Consider the following 16,407-nt stretch of genomic DNA (forward strand, 5'->3'; position numbering starts at 1 on the left):
AACGCATCGTCACAAAGCTGGAAACAGGGCAGTTTTTCTGACAAGTTTTAAAACATTTTAGAGATACGTGGCTCTCACAGGACAGCGACGCTACAAACATATGATGATTATAGAATATGATGCACTGCTGCAGATTAAACTACCCAACAGTAAAGGAGTTAAAATGAGCACAACCTTAAACATCTACAGCAGTAAAATGCAACATACACATTAATGCAGCAGGAATATTAAAGGTGCAGTAGGTAAGACTTATAAACTAACTTTCTGTCATATTTGCTGAAACTGACCCTATGTTCCAGTAGAACTACATGAAGCAGGTCATTTAAAAAGAAATCCGGCTCCTCTGGTCAGGGCCGGCTCTAGCCCTTTGGTTGCCCTAGGTGAGATTGAGTTTTGCGCCCCCCAGTCTCGCAGTGCCAGATCTCCACAGCGCTGTGTCAGCGATAGAGTACCAATGTATGTACATTTTACTTGCATGTAAGTTAGATGGCACCAACATTTGGTCTAATCATAACTGGTCTGGCAACCCAAAGGCCAAGGTTTTGTGTCCAGATTTGTGTGCATGGTGACTTATAATGGGGGGGGGGGTCTGTGGGTCCTCCCCCTGAAAATGTTGACCATTAAACACTTAATTTCCAGGTGAATTTTTATGCACCTATTTCTACCTTTTTCTGAATCAGTGTATGCTGGGAATGTCTTTATGTAAAAGGAAACATAGATTACAACCCAAATATAAAAACATAATGGAATATTTAGCAGTAAGGCTCTCAGGAAATCTGTATTGCTTTCATCTATTAATTCTCCTTTGGATCAACTTTTCTAATTACATCTGAGTCAGCACACATGTAGCCTAGCATCATTTACTCCTCCCTCCTCTTTTGCTTCTTTTGTTGAGGAAGTAACCTCCTTAAATGTGCATATGACAATTATTCACCTCAATGATACATGAATTCATTTTAATTAATTAATAAACCCCTGGACTTTAATATTTCAGATGTTTGAGCAAGATTACTGCTCATGTTCAAAACTTTGTGCACATTTAAAATATAACTCATCTGTGTTCTCTGAGATTTGGAGGAGTCGTGATATTTTGAGAAAAATAAAGTGATAATAGGCTATTACAAGAATACAGTCACAATATTTCCACCTGCACCACAGTCTGCTGTGCATTACGTGATTGCTCTGCTGAGACGGTAGATCTCAGACCGTCTGACAGACTCAGAGCCCCGTTTGAGACTCTGGTCTCTGAATGAGACAGAGTTTAGGGAAGTGGCTGAACGCTGCTCTACATCGGAGGTGGGAAACCCGAAACTACAGCAGAAATACACGAAGCACAAACGGGTCACATCTGGAGGCTTAGGAGAACATTTTGGGCTTTAGCAGAAAGGGGGGAGGGACTGAGAAGTTGTTGATCTTCCCAATCCTACCTACAGCACCTTTAATCCAGAAACATCAGATATAACAGGAAAACAATGGCAGGGAACATTTACTGCACAAGGAGTACTTTTACTTGAAGCACTTTGAGTACATTTAGCTGATAGTACTTACATACTTTTACTTAAGTAAGGTTTTGAATGCAGGACCTTTGCTTGTAATGGAGTATTTTCAGTATGGGATTAGTACTTTTATTAAGTTAATTATTATTAAAGGAAATGATCTGAATGCTTCTACCAGCACTGAGCTGCAGCTCTTCTGTCCGACAGAAACCTGCTCTGCACCTGAAACACATTCCTGTCACGTTGCAGTTCGGAGGCCCTGAAAATGGAAATCAGCTTTGTGTTGATTCAGCCACTTTACAGCCGCTACTGCCTCAGATGAGTCCATGCATCTGCAGCGCAGGAGATCAGCTCCATGACATCTGGTGCTCTTGCACCTGATGTCATCAATGCACAGTTCACAAAAGAGTCAATCCACTGCTGCTGTAATGTTACTAATTATCATAAATGTGTGATTTTTTTACGAATTAAAAAAAAAAAAGAGAGAGAGAGAAAGTTCCATGTTCTCTGGTGGTAGAAAGAAATGACTGCAGGACGACCTGAGACTAATGAAGCTTAGCGTAAGTTCATTCAGGAAGACTCCTGAAAAAGTAACTAAAGCTGTCAGACAAATGTAGTGGAGTAAAAAGTACAATATTTACCTCTGAGATGTATCGGAGTGAAAGTATGAAGCTGCACAAAATGGAAATACTTAAAAAATCAAGAGTCGAGTTTATAAAAAAAATAGTCTTTAAAGGGGACAGATGTTTTAGCCAGCTGTTTTATAAAACGTACAGCCTCCAACTACACCGTAACGCTTCATCTTTGACCTTTAGCGTGACCTAAATTCAGTTCACATCCAAACAAATTCATATTTACAATAATAGCTTTTGGGGAAAGATGAATTATCTTCAACCACACAAAACAACTTTCTGCAGTGAAGAGAAATGAAGTCCAATAAATCAAACATGAACAGGCAGAAAGATGATCCACAGTGTTAAAACAGCAAAGTAAACACGACAGGGACATAAAGCTGGAAAAGAGCAAGCGTGCTCAGCAAAACATCTCCACGGACAAATAATCTACGAGAATGTACACAAGGAATTAGCCGCTTCAGCACAGTCAGAGAATACTGAGCTTCATTCCCATGGTGATAAGAAGAAAGTCGCTGATACTTGAGAATCGGCTGCTTCCACTGCAGGATCAATTGAAATGAAGCCAGACAATTAAAGGGCTCATTCTCAAATATACTCAGTAATGATCCTCTATATGAGAACATTTACATGTACAATTTCAAAATAAAACTCTTTTAAGGTTGTAAGAATGCATTTATTATAAAGTTAGTATCAGGTTATTGTCTCTAGATGTTTTTTGGGTACTATTTTCTGAACTTTTTCATGTTAATGAATACAATTAAGACTACAATAATCATATAGTTAAGGGACCTGATCTAAAATTTGGTTCAGTATCAGTGAGGAAAGAAAGGTATGATCAGAATAGTTTTAAGTTACAAACATCTCCACAAAACCAAATGTGGAAGTGAAGTTTGAATACCATGTCAAAAGATTGACATATTGAGGATTTATTATTTATAAATTATATAATTATTATATTAGTTATAAATGTACAAAATGAAAGTAAGAAATGTGTTGCCTTTTTTTTTTTTTTTTTAAGCATTCTTATGCTTTAAAAAAAGAGTGTTGTAGATACATTAATTATGAAGTTATGTGAATGTCATCAAGACTTTGGTTGATGTTCAGAGGCCTTCACTTTCTGCAAAGCATGCGTGTGAGGAGGCTGTGGGTGTCTCGAGGTTAAGATAAGACGTGGACGTAGATTTTCCTGACTCCAGCAGTGTGAGCCAAGGGTTACAAACAGCATTGTTATGTTTCCTCCAAGGTTGGCGTGATTACACGTGATTTGATAAGACGTGGCACACGCACACACAACACTATGAGGCTGAAATGATTGTTCTGTACGTGGTATGACTGTATCTGTGCATGCTGTACCAAGATCTTCTCTGGCCACATTTGTGTTGTATTAAACTTATATATTCAAGTAGGGACAACTGACTCTGAAAAGGCTAAAGTCTGACTTCATCTCACATCTAAAGACAATCTGTCATAATGTCAAAGACTGGGGATCTTGCAGGGTCACAATTTGCAAGACTACTATGTAACTTCACTACAAAGACTTAAAATAATAATATCAAACATGTTTGATTTTGTCAGAACATCAAGACAGGAATAAAGACTAACTTAAGACAACTCGGAATGACTTTTATCACCACCTTAAACCAAACGATTGAGATGACGGGAGCGCGCCCCAACTCTAGCAAGACTCTCATGATTTCATTCTGATATTGTAAATATGTCCGCGACAGTGGAATCGCTTAAAAAGTCGTTTGGTGTAATGTCGGCATTATGAAGACTGAACAACTGTACACATTTCTATAGAAAACAGAGGATAAAAATAGGTTATGATATATAAAATCCTTGTCATTTTACTTTAAATAGTTTACAGACTATTTATTTATAAACAGACACAAACTGACAGATATAAACTGGTGCATACATTTTGAGATTATTTGTTTATATTTGTATATTATTTTTATATTCATTTAAGGCTGTGTATTTATTTCATTTGGATATCTCCTGAGCCACTATATGTGCTAATCATATTTGTATGAGATCAGTATATTGTGCTGTCTAAATAATTCACTTCTAATGACATATTTCTTTCTCTGAAAGATGTCATCCTGCACACACTCTCTTTAACCTCCTCCCCTCTGGCAGGCGCCACAGATCCCTGCGCACGAAAACAACCAGACATAAGAACAGCTTCTTTCCCACTGCCATCACTGAACTGACCTGATAAGTGGGGTCATCCCCCCTTTGGCCACTTACCCACTTCTCTACACTTTACATACTTATCATTCCAATATGCATCTTGCACACTACTTTTCACTATTACTTTTTGCACTTTACATCCCACTCCATGTGTACTTGTCTTGATATTTTTGTCTTATTTGTATTTTTGTATATTATGTTGATATGTGCCTATATGTATATTGTTGTCTCTATTGTACAGGATGGTACTACTACATGTCTATTTGTTGAATGTATAGAGAGTTAACACCTACCAAAGTCAAATTCCTTGTGTATGTAAGTATACTTGGCCAATAAATCTGATTCTGATTCTGATCTTTCTTACTTTGAGACAAATGATGTCTTGAATAAACTATACGTCCTTAAAAAGTATGCATTTTCCTATGGTATTCAAACTACATTTCCACATTTGTTTTCTGGAGATCATTTTTGCATTCTGATATATTCCCTACTCACTGATACAAAACCTAATTAAACATAGGTGGATTGGAATATTTATTAACATGAAAACAAATCTAATAACCTGACAAAGAGTTTTATTTTGAAATGAAAACCATTCATTCATTTATACACATTCCCTCATTGGGCCAATAGAGAACATTAGTGTGAAACACTGAGCCCCTGGATGTGTCTGTATCTCTGTTTGGAAACTACGGGGTCCTTCTGGCATTACAGAGCAGGTATACCAACCCCTTTTTACTTTGTCATACAAGTTTGATGTATACGTGCATGTATCATCAATCAGTGTTCTTGATGTGTGTGTGTGTGTGTGTGTGTGTGTGTGTGAAATTATCGATAGATACATTGTGTATATTGCATTGGCGTGATTACTTTCTGTATAATGCTGCCTGGAGAATGCCACTTCTCAAGCCCCTGGAGGGTTTTTAGGCAATTCTCCTTCACATTCCCTTGCAAATTATTTAATATATCTTTTGATTTTTACATTTGTAAATAAAGAAACAAAACGAAACAAAACAGTACGTGTCTTTGATCACTAGAGGTCAGTGTTGCACAGATTAAACTCTGCAGTAAGCCTAAAGCTGTTTTATACAGTTATATTGGCAGTGGCGGAAAGCAACTAAGTACATTTGCACTAGTACTTGTACTTGTATTTTAGGGTACTTGCACTTTACTTGAGTATTTCTATTTTGTGCCACTTATATTTCTACTCCACTACATCTCGGAGGGAAATGTACGTTTTACTCCACTACAAAAATAACTAAAGCTGTATTATGATTGTAGTGCAGTAAGAACTTTTTAGCAATATTTCCATCTGAAATGTAGTGGAGTAGAAGTATAAAGTGGCATGAAATGGAAAGACATAAGTCAAGTACCTCAAATTGATATAGGCTATGTGGCCGGGTCAAATATGTTTTTATGCCTAAATTATTTGAGTTAATAAACTAAAATGGTTCAAGGCAATTGGTTTCCTCAAACAGTTTGAGTTGAACTAACTCATCAGTACTGCTGTGCTGCCTTTGCAGTGTGATTAGAGTGATTCTTTTTGTGCCTCGACATGTGTGACACTTTAATTTGAAATCACAAGCAGAGTTTACGAGCAGCACTGAAGGCAGCACTATTTCCCACTGCCCATCACTGTATTGATCCAGTCAACCAGGAAACAGGCAATTAAATTAAAGCTGTCCTGTTGACCTACAAAGGCAAAAAAAAGAGTAGGGAAAGGGGGGCGGGGGGTGTCGTTGGGTTGTTTTTTAACCCACACGTGGCCGGGGTCCAAAATTAACTTTTTTGTCCACCAGCCAAATGGCTAGTGAATGTTCAAATTTGACCAGCCACTCAATAGATCACCATTGATTTTTGGCTGGTGAGTGAAGCAAATCTACCAGCCACTTGCATATTTTACCAGCATTTGGCTGGGGGATGGTGCTAATTTTGGATCCTGCGTGTGGCATTAGCAATAACTACACTCACCTAAGATTACTAGATTATATTTCCCTTTAAAACTGTTTAATTTGTGCAGGCTGCATACTTTTTTTTACCAAATACAACTGCTCTGAAACAATCACTCAAATGTCCCTTGTCACCTTCATCCTCAACCAGCAGTTCCTCCAAATCGGAGTCTGATTCTTCCCCAAAGTGGAGTCTCAGTTCAAGAGCGGTGTGACAATGAAGAGCCCTGCATATGTTCCAGGAGCCTGGTGCCCTATCTCCATCTCTGTTATTCTCACCTCCTCTGACTTACTGGCTTGTATCAGAGAGCAGGGCTTAGACTGGACTCCAAGAAAGGTCTCCCAACTTCTCTGCCCTTATGTGGCGACATAAATTCTCCATCATCCAGGAAAGTGGATCCTGATCCACCCTGGAGCAGCAGATGTCTGAGAGTCAACCACCTCCAGAAACCACTGAGAGGTTTCTTGGTTGATTCTTTGGAGTTTGTAATAGTTTTAGAGATGTATTTCCTCTTTATCCTTCTTCTCCAGACTGTTCTGACCCGGCAGCATGAGTGGAGAGTCAGGGTGCAGCTTGGTGTCATCGCTTTCTGCTTACTGCAGGATGGTAAGCATGCTGTTGCAGCCCTCCTCCTCTTCCTCATCCTGGCAGAGCAGCACAGCGTTTGGCATGACTTGTTTTGTCAAGAGAATGGATAAAGAGACAGGAAGCAACTGGAGGAGAGGTAGTATGAGTCCTCCAGGTCTCTTCACTCTCACTTTGCTCACTCTCACTCACTCTCCCTATCTGCCGCCGTCAATTTTAGGGGCGTAGTAGGGGTTACAGATCAGATGCTCGGCCCAAAGCAGGAAACAGCCTGAATGATCTGATTCAGGGAGAGACTGTTGTCCACACCCAGGTTTTACAAACTGACCCAGAGTTGTTCCTCTCTCGTCCCCAGTCTCAGAGGGCCTTGCATCTCTATCTGATCATGGATTGTCAAGCTACTTCTGCCCCTTCTCATCTCTCCTGCCACCTCCTCTCTGCTTTGACCCAGCTCCTGCAGGAGAACCCGCTCTATAGCGCTGCATGTAGGCCTACCAGAGGGGTGATGCCACCATGACGGCAGTGTACATCAGCAGCATCTGACCCTCCGCTGTCTCTCCTGGTGAAACAATAAAAAATTTTTTCAGCTGAGCTGTTTATCACAGTTTGACTTATTGAAAGTAGAATATAATCTATGCTACTATCTGAACTTTCTCTCGTCATGGTCTGGAGAAACTCATGCAGTCTTTGGACCAGTTTGGTCCTTCTGCCTAAGGAAGAGAAAGGCTATTTGAATTAAACATGGAGAAAATGTATCAAATAGCCTACTTTCATTAGGATAACAAAAGATGCCTGGACAGTTTAACAGAGCTTCAACACTAATGATTTAAGTAGCCTAGCCTACACTGGGATAAAATCAAAATCAGGAACACGTTAATTGCCATGTAGATTTTCACCTTTATGTTTTGGAGCATTACAATAAACATAATACAAAAAAAATAAAAAGTAGCCTCGTTAGCAGCCCTGTGTTGAAGATTAGCACCGTGAATGTGTGAGAGGAGCAGGGCATTGAATCTATCATGGGACCATTGATTAAATGAAAAAGCTCCCCAGGCGTATACTGACCTCTAATCCCCATTAACCTCCTTATTGACCTGTTTAATGACTGTTAGCGCCTAATGGTGACACAAAATAGCCTACTGAACCATGTCTGTGTTGTTTTTTGAGAATGGTAGGCTTCAATGCTAAGTGGGATTGCACTCGTCGCCGTAGGGTAGCGATTGCGACCCGTCACTCGGTTGCCATGGTGCTTTGCTGCAGTTTCCCGGATGTAGTATTATTATTTTTTTTCCTCGTTCAACATGGCGTCGGGGAAGTGAGACTTCGGCTAATGTTATTCAGTTTGCCCAAAGTTAGCGCGCGTCTGCTCTTTTAAACAGAGGAAAGTTTGTTCCCATACCGCGGTGGCAGCAGAAAAAGTTTTCCTCTGAGTTTCGGGGTGAGTAAGAACATTTGTGTTTAATAATCGTAGTTTGTTGTGCCTGTGCGTTAGCTTGTGGCGCGTCTCTGAGTTGCTAACAGTGGCTAATGTTAGCTGCTTTCAAGTCTGGGTTCGAGGTGACCAGAGAAAGCTCCTTTGGTGTGGTCTCTGTGTGTGTGTGTTGTTTGAATACTACCTTACCGTGAGGTGTAAAGCTTGACGTTTCCACGGTATGGCCAAGGTACAAGGCGGAGAGTCACTTGTGAAAGTTTTTAAACAATTAAAAGCCGCAGCTCTGGGAACAAACCAAGCTAGTTTTACGTTAGGGCTGTGTTTCTTTGCTCGCTGGACGGCTTAATGGTAAATCCAGGAGAAAAGCTGATTCTATTAACATTAACTATTCTTATGTCTGCCAGCGTGTATTTCATGATAACACCGCAGCCAACTTGTATTCATAACAGTGGTGCAGGGTAACCACTTATTATTAAAGTATTTTCCATGTTATGCAATTTTATACTTCTACTCCACTACATCTCAGAGGTAAATAATAAACTTTCTACTACACTACATTTGTCTGACAGCTTTAGGTTACCTTTTAGATGACAGTTTTGTATCCCCTCCCTGTCCAGTGAAAACCATGTATCTCCAGATGTGTTGATGTTGAATGTTTGTGATACACTGAAGGATGAAGTGTTCCTTTACGTGTTGAGAAAGTTCTCCTACTTCTTAAGCTAATTAAAGTATTTCAAAAGCCTCTCGGATCAGCTGGAAAATGCATCGTCACAAAGCTGAAAACAGGGCAGTTTTTCTGACACCATGAAGACTTTTAAAACTTTTTAGAGATAAGTGGTTCTCACAGGACAACGACGCTACAAACAGATGATGATCTTATAGATAATGATGCATTACTGTAGATTAAACTACCCAACAGTAAAGGAGTTAAAATGAGCACAACATTAAACATCTACAGCCGTAAAATGCAACATACGTGTGTGTGTGTGTGTGTGTGCGTGCGTGCGTGTGTGTGTGAGAGCCAGCCAGCCATGCTGTCTGGCCAGGCTGAAGGAGGAAAGAGGATATTGTCTGTCTGAGATTCGTTGCTCTCTCCCCTCCTTAACCTCACTTTTTATTGCAAGTCATTTCTCCTATCCTTTGGTCTTTAATTGTGTTCCCTCCCATTCCTTTTTCTCTAAGCCGACAGATATGTATGTGTGTTGTTCATATGTGTGCAGTGTGACTGTGTGCATGAGTGAGTGAAGAAGAGATTTTGCATGCAGTTAGTCAGCAAGGTTGTGCGATTAGTGCTGGGCACACCACACATTCCTGGGATGCCAGAGCTGTATGGAGGGGTCACTCTTCTCTCTCTTATATACAGACCATACCCCAGCAGTGAGTACTGAGTACTCTTATCAAAATGAACCCCCTTCTCTACATCATGCTCTGCAAGTTATTCAGCATCAGCAAAGATAACTGTGTCGGGAAGTAACTGGGTGTCAGGTTAAAAAATCACAGGGGCCAGCTACAGGTCAGATGAAAAAAGTTGCACTGGTAGATCAGCATACTATCTGTATCAGCAGATTGCAGCTTTAAAAAGTTATGTATTTGTAAGGTAATATTATTTGTACTGCTGATATTTATCTCATTGGGAAACTGATGCTTTTGTGACCTTTTTCTGCTGTGTAGTGTAGAAAGAGTGGCTAACAGAGGTATAGTAACCTGCACAATCAAACAGGAAAAACAGTCTGGCAGGTTAAACACTCCTCTATATACATATAACTATATATTTGTATTTATGAGAATGGGCAAATAGAGAGTCTGGTGGGGTGCTGGCTATACCTTCTAAATACATTGGTTAATTGGGCTGCATGCTGCTGTTTTTTGTTTTACTACATATTGCTCAGGGCACTGTGTGGTGTTTTGCATTAACTAGGGCTTTAATAGCAATATTCTCCTTTCTCTCTTCTTGACAGGAGGCTTTAATTAGCTTTCTGTACCCCTCCCTGCTGTCTACTAACAGTATTAACAGTGTAGGGATCTGTGATACACTTGAGGCTGCAGAATGGACCTGAATGAAAACAGCTTTTTTTTAACACTTCAGCTGCTCCTTTTTTAAAAAGAAGTTTAGTTGCAACTTGTCATGCTACCTGACAGGATAGACATTTAGCAACAGCTGATTTAAGTATTTCAAAAACATTTCTTGTGGCTTATTGGCTAAGACACCGACTATGAACGATATGAACTATCTCTGTGTCCCTCATTTACGGTTATCTCTCTGCTGGCACTATGTACAAATGACATACAAATGGCAAAAACAAACGGAGTAATACAAGTTAGACAGCCCTGCTAATTTTAGACAGTGATTAATTTCACTTTCTGAAATGACCCCTTTTGCTGGCGGGTCTTAACACGTAGCTTCTGCAAATAACAGAATTGACAATAAATACATCATGAAGTGAACAACAGCAACACCTGGAATCCACTCGGGTTAAAGATACCCACCGAAGCAGGTTTTGGGGTTTTGTTCTTAATAGTAACTAAGCCCAGATTTGGAGGAGGGGTGTTTATGGTGGATCACAGTAGGGAAGTTGAGTCATAAAGCAGAGACAAACAGGAAGTGTTGATAACTGTTGACAGACGTGTCCAGCAGGGGGCAGAGCTGAAGGCAGGACAGATGTTGTCGTTAGGTGACCTGAGGGTCCCTCAGAGAGAGAGAGACAAACACAGCTGCTGTTTAGGCGTCTTCCATGAACTCCAAACAGCTTTCACATCGCCATACGAGCCTAGGTGGAAGCTAGAGGCAAAAGCTGTGAAGGATCAATAAGCATGGAAAGCCAGGGACATCACCCTGCGCATTTAAGGCACTGTGTGACATTTTATTATTAAATTGTTAGTCTAATTTTCTGTGTCGTTATTGTTTTGTCCTCTTTGTGTCCTCCTCGCTGGTGGAGTTATGCTGTAGTGGATGAGCAAGCATGGGATCATTACAAGTCTCGTCTTTCTCCTGATATCAGGTTTCATAGAAAAAGATGGCTTGAAGGGTAAGACAAATGGAGTGATATGGGAGAACGTGAAGAGAAAGAGGGAGAGAGAGCAGTGGATACATTTGATCTATGTGCAGGTTCTGGGTGTTTGTGAAGAGTCCAGAGAAGGAGAGGGCATGAAGGGGGGAGGCGAGGTGCAGAGCCAGCACTAGGCCAGATTCAGCTAATGGCTAACAGCCAAACAGCCAGATCTGCGGAGATACACTGCAAAAAAAACAAAAAACAACCCTGACTCCACCTTATATTAGGGGAGAAAAAGGTTTTTATGTGGAGGAACTTTCATTCTTAGTTTTTCTCTGTTTTTCTGTGCTTTGTTTTTGATTTATTGTGTGGTTAGTTTCTTGATTTGTTTTCCTCAATTTCTATTTTTTTGACAGGACCATACACATTAATTTTTCTTTTGTCCACAAGAGAAATCTGTGGAAAATGGCTACAATTGCTTGTTGACTTTTGACCCTCAAAAAGAAAAACGTTTAAAAGTGTCTGGAAACAGAGGATCAAGCTAAGCTGACTGGTAACGGATTAAATAAGCCCTGGGTGGGTCATGTCAGACCCTACATTATGATTCTTCTCTGTAATGGGGAGAAAGAGCCAGGCTTACTGCCTTAGAGGAAAGAAAATCCTCTCAGGAATGACTGCTGCAGCCAACATCAACACAGCCCTCTAGGTGCTCAAGAACAGAGGCAAGAACACTGGACGAGTAGGGTTGGGTATCGGTTGGGTTTTTTCCGATACCGGTGCTAAAACGATACTTTTAAAACGGTTCCGGTGCCTAAACGGTGCCTGAACCGATACTTTTGAAACGATATTTAAAAAAAATATGTATGTATTTAAAAAAGAAAAAAGGAGATATTTAAGAAAGGCTTGTTTATTGCTAAGGCCATATTGTCAAAATTAAATGATTTATTAAAAATGTAATAACAATAACTTATAACAATAACTTATTTCACCACTAAATTGCTGGTAAACGACAAAAACGACCACTAGATGGAAAAAGGGTATTTTACAATAACTTTGAATGCTCCACGAGGCTGGCGAGTTTCAAGTAAATGCACCGTCTGTGTTGTGGCAGCTGCGGACTGTTACGTCTTGGTGTTGGAATCCTCTACAGTGAAATACAGTCACACCATTTAACGTTAGCTGTCAGCATTTTAACCGTTCTTAATACATCCATGGTTTAATCCATGGCGATGCTTCAGTTGCCTCTAACGTCCGTTTCGGAGCATCAGAGGGCAGCGCTGGCATTCCAGTAGCACCAAAATGAGGCGCCGAAAACCGCCTTACTATTCGGTCCGGTAAATACCGGTTGTTAAGGCACCGGTGCCGTATTAGCACCAGATGTCGGTACCCAACCCTATGTACGAGTAAAAGAAATATTCAATATCGCAACAATAACCTATTTCTGAGAAAAAATATATATAACACAAATATAAGTCTCTCTCTTCTTTCCTTTTTTCGGTAAATACTTTCCTGGTTATTTTAGTTAATCAAGCTATAGCGTGTTTGTAAAATAGAGACTCTACTGACAGAGATGCTGTAAAGACTCTCCCTTATACGGAAATGTTTTAAATTATTAGTATTTAATGGAGATATTATTATTCATCTTCTGTTCTGACAGAGATCAACGATTAGTCGATAAACCGGTAACTATTTTTATAATGGATTAATCGTTTAACGTTCTCTGGTTCCAGCTTCTCAAATGTGATGATTTGCTTCTTTTCTCTTGTTTATATTACAGTAAACTGAATATATTTCTGTTTTGGACTGATGGTCGGACAAAACAATCTCTAAAGACGTCACTTTGCAAAGTTGTGATGACATCTGGCACTATTTTCTGACATTTGATAGATTATTTGATGAATCAAAAAGTAACCGTCAGATTCATCTATAAGGGAAGTTGATTCCACTGCTGATAATTGTTTAAATTGTACGATACTGCTCTGTTTGTTCAAGGTAAACTCTGTGCTCTTGTGGTGTGTTTTCCCTCACAGCAACAGTGTGAGGGGTTTTGTTCTTGTGTTTGCATGTTTAGTTTTAATCTCGCCCAAAAAATCAAGCTTGGGCCTGCGTGTTCCCAATTGATATGGAGGATTCACAAGCACACACACAATACAAAGAGAGTTCTGGATGTTGGCCGCATTTTACCCTTTTCATCTTAGTTGTACTGCTGTTGCAATGCCAGTGAATGGCAGTATGTTATAGTGGGAGGGGGGGGGGGGGAAGCTGCTTTTTTGTTAATGTTTTTTTGCACTCCCATAACTGTGGAATAGTCTGGATGACACAGGCAGCACTTTTGTTGCAGTGATCTCTCTGTAAATAAGTACGTTCTTTCTCAGGATCCTGCTGTTAAATCAGGATCCAGTGCTGTGCAATGTTTAAGATGAACAAAACTACATTTAGAAATGTTTCTCTTAATTAACGTTTTATAGACTAGTGTAGATTTCCAAAGTTTGTTCCAAGAACGAATTTCTGAAGGAACCACTGAATGCAACTGGAATGTTTTTTGGCATGAAAATGTCAAAACACAAAATACTTGTAACTAGCCTTAATTTGCTCATGGACAGCCAACACATTCTCACTCCCATCGCATAAAGTACGGACGCTTGCTCATGTGCCTTTGGCGTTATTATTGACGTCTGGGTCAGGACTATTGTCGTCACTTTTGACGCAGTTAGGTTTTTGGAAAAGATCGTGGGTGGGCTTATAAAAGTTACGTTTATGTGACATGCGGGACAAGAATGGGACAGTTGGGTTTAGGAAAAGATTGTGGGTGGGGTTAGTTTCAGTGACACATGGGACACGAACCCTGGTCTCCGGGGTGAAAGTCCTGTGTTGTTTGACCCAGCCATCACCCCATCCAACCTCCCTACGCGGAATTTCCAAGGGGTAAGCGAGCCTCCACAAAGCGTAGCTCCTATGGCGCCATTTTGTTGCTAACAAGCCATCACCCCCCCGTTAGTATCCCATTGAATGCCATTCATTTTGACACCACTTTGACAGCGAATAACTTTACATCTGAAGCGTTTAAATACTTTATTTGTCCATTGTTTATTTCTAAAGAAACACGACAATGTATAAAAGGCTCCATTACCTTGTACCTCACGTTATGGCTCTGTAGCAGACGTTTTTGTAAAAATAGGCTAATGATTGTGTCATAACCACGCGACTTACTGTCGCATTGTAGAGGAATTACCGTATAGTACAGGAGAAGCTCGCAGGCAGTTTGGACTTACATTAGCTGTTTAAGTTTAATTACTAATGTTAACTAGCATTTTAGTTAGCAATAATTAGCCTGTGTCTATGTTATCTCCTTACATATACGTACGCTCTCCGTCTGCAAGATTGGGAATGATTGAGATTTCTCTTGGCACATCTACCAAAAGACTTACAACTTTCAGACAGGTTGCTCACGTCACATCTACGTCGGCAAGCTCAGTTTGCAGCTGCGCAGTAACGCTCAGCCATCACCGGAAAAGTGCTTGTAATATCCTTCACTGGTCTCCGTCCAGAGCAACGGGATCTGTTGGTCCATTTCTTTTATTGTCTATTGGAATTTCGGGCTATCATACTACTTGCTACCGTTCTCGCTCTTAATACTACTTAATGCTGCTCTGCACGGTGCGTTCCATACATACGCTGAGTGGTGCTTATTGCGTCGTATCTGACGCTGACAGCCATTGACCAAGGGTCCGTATTTTACAACTTGGTAGTGAGAACGGGTTGGGACAGCACTTATGGAAGGAGAAAAGTGTTTACGATCACATATGTTTTCACAGCTATGGTTTTTAACCAGCATCTGATTGATTTGATAACAATATCTTACCTCTACCTGTGTCTGTAGTCTGAATAACCTTTACTCTTCTGCTGTATGTGGCTGAACTTCCTTGCAGAGAGCAAATGACAAATATTGACAGGGGAGATTGATGCCATGTTTGACCTCTTCACAATGACATCACCTCATTGTGTCTGTTGTTGACAACATGCCAGCACCATGTAATGATGGTAATACACTGAGTCATGTGTTTCACAGTATGTTTGACGTTAAACATGACACTTACATTGTGCAATAGCACCAACAACTTATGATGAGAGTAGTTGAGTACAAGATGATGTAATTTTCTTTTTTGGCTGTTAACTGAAATCAGATTTTTTGTGTCAGATTTTACCGATCAGCTTGTCTGCTGCTCTTGATTAAAAAAAAAATAAAAAAAATCCGGACGTATTGGATAAAAGATCACGGGTACATTCAGATGAAACATTCAGGATTTTACTTGTCTCAACATGATGCTTAGGCAATATGTAATGTGGTGAGTGGGCGGCAACAACTAGAAACCGTCTTGCTTACGTTGATTATTTCTTTTGGAAGTTGGAGCTTTGCCTAAACTCCAATACATGCCTGCAGCTTCTTGTCTCACCTCTTAGCTACTCTTAGCTACATTGGTGGCCGGGTTGGTTCAGTGGGTAGAGCAAACGCACATGTACTGAGAGGTTTATGCCTCGACGCATTTCCTGCATGTCTTCCCCCCTCTCTCTCCTCTTTCTCACCTAGCTGTCCTGTCAAAAATTAAAGGCGGAAAAGCCCAAAAAATAATCTTTAACAAAAACATTGAACTAGCTAGCTACATTGAACTCTGTGGCTGTTAAGCTCACTGCTTTGGGCAGCCTTAGTCAGTTGGTTAGTAGTTTGGCACTCCAGATGTGCACTGCTGGGATAAAGCCAATGACATGTCCCTCCCATCCCGCTATCTCCGCTATGTATTTTGCAACGGCACCGTCGCTACATCTGGGGCTTAGCATCACCCAGGATGGTTGTGATTAGTTTAAAGAATTCCAAACCAGCCAGATCGTTTTATTTCCCCCTATCCCAGAACAGATAAGCGGTGTAGCCGGACCATACTCCAGGGCTGACGCAACAATGTGGAGATAGGTCTGACAATGCAAGACTAGTTGGTTAGTGACCAAGCCAATTTATAAAATATTTGTGAATATATGGACATTTTTGTTACTGTTGCAGAAGGGAAGAATTAAAATAATGCAGTCAGAATAAGAATAGTTAAATCAACACTTAGGGCTGGGGTAAAATAATC

The 16,407-nt window shown here is 40.3% G+C and overlaps 1 protein-coding gene across 1 annotated transcript in view; it reads left to right on the forward strand.

Moving 5' to 3' along the window:
* Window positions 1–8,147: 8,147 nt before the first annotated feature.
* The window catches only part of pak4 (p21 protein (Cdc42/Rac)-activated kinase 4), a 40,177-nt gene continuing 31,917 nt past the window's right edge, over window positions 8,148–16,407 (forward strand). Inside the window, exon 1 of the mRNA XM_078247015.1 lies at window positions 8,148–8,297. The gene's annotated coding sequence lies outside the window, so the exon portion shown is untranslated. The remainder of the gene's footprint in view (window positions 8,298–16,407) is intronic.

Source organism: Sander vitreus, chromosome 3, assembly GCF_031162955.1.
Source record: "Sander vitreus isolate 19-12246 chromosome 3, sanVit1, whole genome shotgun sequence".
Classification (NCBI taxonomy): domain Eukaryota; kingdom Metazoa; phylum Chordata; class Actinopteri; order Perciformes; family Percidae; genus Sander; species Sander vitreus.